This window comes from Trachurus trachurus, assembly GCF_905171665.1.
Source record: "Trachurus trachurus genome assembly, chromosome: 4".
Lineage (NCBI taxonomy): Eukaryota > Metazoa > Chordata > Actinopteri > Carangiformes > Carangidae > Trachurus > Trachurus trachurus.
Genome location: NC_139898.1, coordinates 4863068 through 4869456, shown reverse-complemented (window position 1 = coordinate 4869456; position 6389 = coordinate 4863068).

The following is a 6389-nucleotide window of genomic DNA, read 5'->3' as shown; positions in this document are numbered from 1 at the left end:
TTTTTTTTAAAGAATATATTTGGTCTTTTTATTGCCTTTAATCGATAGAACAGTTGAGAGAGAGACAAGAAATGGGGAGGCAGAGAGGGGGAGTGACATGCAGGAAAGGGCTGCCCGATGCGGGATTCGAACCGGGCCGCCTGCAGTGAGGAGGACTATTTCAACATGGGGCGGCAGCTCTCCCAAGTGAGTTAAATGCCCCGTAAATACAGTGTAGTTAAACTATGATGTTTGTATCTAATGGATTAAAGGGATAGTTCAACATTTTGGCAAATCCACCTAATGCGTATTCCCTATTGTTATAGGAGTAGATTCATTACCTTTAATTATCAGCGCATGTTGTTTTGAGATCAGCGGGGCAGAGACACAAGCTGCTCAGACACAATGGAGGTGAATGGTGCAGGTTCCCTGTCCCTCATCGAACTCATCAAATACACAATCCAACAACTCCAAAATGCTCTGGTGGATTATTAAGAGACAGAGTTTGTTTTTCTGTAGGCAAATGCGTAGCCGGAACTACATTCCAGACAGGGCGGCTGGGCGGAGTGATTTCAAAAGCACTAGTTCTGAGTATTTGCTTCATGTGCCGTAATGTTACATAATTATACATGATTATTTCAAAGCGTGGCAAATGTTGGATTGTGAATTTGATGAGTTTGATGAGGGACAGGGGACCTGTACCATTCACCTCCATTGTGTTTGCTGGGCAGTTGCGTCTCTGCCCCGTGGATCTCAAAACAACATGCACCAATAATTAAAGTTAATGAACCTACTCCTATGACTATAGGGATTATGGCAATAGGCAAATTTCCCAAAATGTTGAACTATCCCTTTAAAAGAGATGAGACATCCAGACTGTTTTTTAAATAAGACTATAAACTTTAAAAATAGATAAAACAGTATTTCACCCACATTGTACTGAGGGAAGAGCTGGGAGCTCAGATTGCTGTTAACCTTTGTTCTGATTGTTTCTCTGATAACTGACAGTCAAGTAGTTTTTACCAGCAGCTGAATTATCCTAGAGGTGTCCTCCTCTGCACAGCGAACAGGCCAGGGCAATAAAACTGATAGGAACACCCATAAAGCTGTTTCACTTCTAAAATCATATCTCCATAATCTGAAGTGTCCACTGAGTGTCCTCCTTTATAATAAACAATCAGGGATATTAAAACCAGTCACTGAAGAAAGCAGGGTTTATTTTAGAAACCAGAGCTTCACTCTTCAGTGGACACAGGACAGGACGTCTCCAGCAGCCCGGAGCTGAGCTGTCCAACGTTTCCTCAGCTTGTCTCTCTGATCACTTCAGATCCAGACGTTGTAATGTGGAGCTGAAAGCCATCAATGTGATGAATTAATTAAAGGTCTAGTGTGTAATAATTGGCAAGGTTTATTGGAAAAATCTGAATATACTGAATATATTTGTATTTGTGTAGAATCGCTATAAAATATTTTTTTTTTAGTTTTCATAGACTTGTAATTATTATTTTATATACATATAGCAAGGAAAATCCAGCCAGCCAGAGAGAGCTTGTTACGTGGGTTTCACGTGCATAAATAAACAAAGAAGAACGCTAGATATCACGGTTTTACCCCCATTTTACACACTGGACCTTTAAAGTCACAGATTTAGTTACAGGTTAACTTAAATTGAATAGATTCACTTATTTATAAATGAACAAATGGGACCACAGGTTTCTATGGAGTGACCTCAGTCTTACACAAAAGTGAGTAAAAGCCAAAGAAATGTTCTACTGCTGCATCAAACAACACACACACACACAAACCTTTGACGTCTATCTGCCTCCACCTGCTGGTGGATGTGTGATCCTGCTCAGAGCAGCTTCACAGCAGCTCCACTCAGAGCGCTGCTGCCCGCTGTGATCTCTAATTACTGTAATACACCAGACAAGTCATGCACTCCTCTGATGTACGTGTGAATCAAGTGATCAAGAGACAGTCCTCTGTAATCAGTGTAAATGTCTGATTCTGAGCTTTTCAAACTCCTCTTTCACCAGCTTCCCTTTTGAAGTCTGAAATAGACTTGAGGTGCTGTATTAGGCAAGAGGTTGGCCCACATCTTAAGCAGCAGGTTGCTGTTTTGACTCCGAGCTGTGTCAATCATTTTCTGAATGTAATTTCCCCACTCTCCCCCCTCCGTTTGTTATCAATAAAAGCACAATGTGGCCTAGAATAAAACAAATAAAAAAATAAAACTCCTGCCATCTCAGTCCAGAGAGAACAAGGCCAACAAAAACAATATTGACCCTTGTCTGAGCTGCCTTCAGTCATGGCTCCAGCCATCAGCCTGGTGATGCTGTCTTGTCTGAGAGTTTTTATTTACCCATTCATGTATTTTACTCCAGGTTCTACTTCTCTGTAGTGCGGCCTGTTGGGGCCTGAGGAGCCTGAGGGGAGATCTGTAGACACAGCCCAGGGCTAAAAGGTTCCTCAGCTGTGCAGATAAAAGTCATCTGTATGGTTTTATTTACAGCTCATCAGCAGCCGTAGGTAAGGAGATGCAGCCCTGGGCTGTTTGTAGAGAAAATGCAAATACAACAGTCATATTTCATACATCAGTCTCCACCAAGGAGACTGAAAGTGGGATTAAAACTTACATAGTACTTATCTTATCTTATTAATGTTGTTATTTATCTATTAAATAATATATATGTATCTGTAATGTACACAACTGCAGCTATTCAGCCTGTGTTTATACCACGGTTATAGTTGTGATCTCTCACTGCTGGTTGAACCTACAAGGAAACGCACAGCACGAAGCAGCTACTGCTACTGAATCAAAGAATCTAGAGATGTTACATAACAAAAATAGATCATTTATTTCTTTTTTCTTTTTCTTTTTAATTTATAATCACAGTAAAAAAAAAAAAAAAAAAAAAGAGGAAAAAAACAGCTCAAATGGTAAGAAGACCCAAAGAGTCAGGTCAGACAATAAGATGAGATGTCACAAATGTTAAAAAAAAAAATAAACAGACAACTTCTTAGCAGTAAGGTGGCTCATGAAGTTATCCCAACATCCTGATGTCACCGGCCTTTGGCCCCTTATCCTGGCTGTAGCAGAACCTCATATGCTGCTGTCTCAGTCATGAAGAGTTTCCACTCTCTTGTGTTGGTTGTGTGGTTGGTTTCCAGTGCCTCAGTATAATGCTGGCAGCTGACACTATCCCAACCATCACAACTGAATATGTGTTTTTTGTCAAGGTTGGTGTTTGTGTTTTATCTGCCAAAAGGCATAAACATGGAGACACCGGCAAAGTAATTCTTGCCAAAGACTCTAGCAGGAATGGTTTAACCAGGGACATTCCCACATGAGATGGAGCCAAGGTGCCCATACAGTATCTTCACACATTACACTTCCAACATGTATTGCTATTTATTAATCCAATTGTGAAAAGCATGTTTGGTGTCCAATAGCGCTGATGCAGAATTTTATATTGAATTGAATTTACAATAATCAATTTATGAAATCACTGTAAGACATCAGGCTCTGACCAGCGAGCTGCTGCAGGATTTTTACCTTCTTTGGTAAAAAATAGTTGAATTCTTAAATTGTTAATGATTATTTCCACACTGACACTCAGCACCTTTGTCCATCAGTCCACATAAACTGTATGCAACCGACGTTAACATCACACAGCGAGGGGACGATGCTTGTTGTTTCTCTCCTCCATCGAATATCTAAAGCTGGGTGGGGCCTTTATTTTTTTTTTTTTTTAGAGAACAACACCAACGTGTGTTATGGATTATACTGCACTCAAAGTGTATGCCCACATGCCACTTCACCCTGGACTTGAAGCTTAAGGGGCTTTCCGTGCTGCTAAAGGTCAGGCTGGATAACCATCTGACGACTTTTTCTGACAGCAGGTAGATTACATTTTGGTCTTTTGAACTGTTTCTTCAGGATCAGAAGATGATCACATGGTCAGACTTTTGCTTTCCACGTAATCTCGATAGTGTAGCAGCTCAGCCTCTCTCTCCTGGAAAAGTTAGAGAGCTGAGTTTTATTGTTTTATGGCCTGCAGTAGAGCCTACACACAGCGTAGTACTACAGGGTGGCCCCCAGCAGGAGGAGGAGGGCAAACTGCTTGACCCTCATGTGGACTGTGCCAGCATGGCAGTAAGGTGGCATCAACTCAGTGGCCCTGCAGGCAATGATTGACTCTACTATCATAACAAACCCCATCAGGAAAATAAAAAAGATGGGCTTTAAATCTGATATTATGAGGCAGAGGGTGTGTGCTGCTCAGTAAAAGGGAGAGGAGAAGTGAAACAACTTTGAAGAAGCTGATAAGCAAAAAAAAAAAAAACTTTCTAGAGAATAAAAGGATGGCATAGTTACAGGCTTGACTACAAAGTATTTTGATTGTGTGTGGGTGGAGGGACCGAGGCAGCATTCCAAAGGTTAAAGGCAAGTCTCAGCTGATTTTTCCATCGTATGTGGGTCTCCTGCAGTCACATGGGGAGGGAGCATTGCATCAAACCTAATGGGTTAGTCAATAAATAACTAGGTGAATTGTAAAGTACGATCATTTAAAAAGATGCTTCTTTATACTTCACTGTGTGCCCACGCTCTGAGTCTGCACTGTCTTGTTGCTGTGCACGCCGTGGAGAGGTCAAGGCCAGGTTGCATACACTGTCGCAACCAATCAAAATCCTATGACATGTAATATGATGGGTCGTAACTGCACAGGAGCCAAGCTTGTGGGCGCCGGCACTAATGACCAATTATCAGTAAGCAAATAGATAAACAGACATTTTATCAGGGCCTTGTGCTGCAGCTTGTTTTGCATCTGTTATCCACAAAATAATTATCAGCTCATAATTACTCCTGATGTAATGCAACCAAACATAATATTTGAAGAATAAATCAAACTATATACAGTATATATATATATATATATATATATATATATATTGTATATGTGTGTCAAAGGTAATGCAACAACATTCAATTTATCTGTAATGATTTTAAAAAGACTATAAGATTCTGAGCAAGCAAGCAATTACAGTAAATATTATATTGTATATACGTGTGTCTGTGTATGTGTTTTGTGTTTTATATAATTGCATAAGATAATTTGATTCCCTCAAATTTATTGTCATTCAAGTTTTCTTGGTCAAACCCTTACTCTTTTTAAAATAAACTTAGACGTATATTGACTCTAGACTCTATTTTATCCCCAGTCCATATTGTGTAAAAATATGATTTTTCTTTTCTTTCTTTTTTTTAAAGGGTTATTTTGAATCATTAATTCATTTTTAAGTGATGAAAATCATAACATATGTGCTTTTTCAGTTGGTTCCACTGTTGTAATTTGTACTCGGTGTTTGTACCTAAGTGAATGTGTGTGTACTATTACTGCTGTACTGTAGGGTTCACTGTGATGACACAGTGTGTTATTATGAGGGATTTAATAATGATTTAGTGGAGCAGGGTATCGCAGCCAGTTGTTTTGCAGCCAACAAATGTTTTTTAAGAGTTTATTCTTCATTTGTTTTGTTTGATTTTGTCGGGGTGGGTATTCTCATGTTTTATGTCTGGCTGTTTTGTTGGACACTGTGTACCTGACACTTAATGCAAGTGCAGCCATTGTATTGGTTGTGTACTGTAGCGGTGGTGCGTTACAGTGTTATGATTGCTGGTTATGAGTTGTTGCTTGGAGGCCAGACAATATACAGGATCGGCTTAGAAACACCAGGTTGGAAACCCCCCGAGGCAAAGTTCTATTACTTTTTTCAGTGATTTTATTTATGGTAGCTGTTACTAAGGAATGCAACGGTGTGTGTTTTTCACTTGTGTGGTTTGGTCTTCAAGTGATAAAAGTTGTGGAAGAAGAGGATGACAGGCTTTTTAGACGTGTGCAGTTATGGGCCCCAAAAAAATCTTTTAGAACATCTCAAGGGATCGAACTCTGGGGAGCGAGGAACACATAAAACTAACTCTGGTGACCAAAGCGGGATGAATGATGTATCATGAGGGACTCCTGCTGCTGCCACGCCGTTCTCAGAGGCCGGAGTCATTACAGTTTGATTTCATGGAAAAATATCATCAGCAAAGTTTGTCTTGCTAAAGCCCTCATGTGAGTCCCATATTCACAAGTCAGAGCCCCAGAAGGTAAACAGCCAAATAAAGCACGTAGCCATGGTGATTATCATTATCATCTCTCATCATAAATTCACAATATTTTTCCAGGCTAAGATCAGCTGTAGGAGGTCACAGTTAGTTTTTGGCCGTCAACTCAGTGAACCCTTTTTAAGTGCAGCTTTAAATATGTTGTGATTATTTTACTGCAGTTTGGGAGTAACTGCAACATAATTCTGGCTTAATCATTGACTCATATTCACACCACTGATTTTAGATGTCATACAGC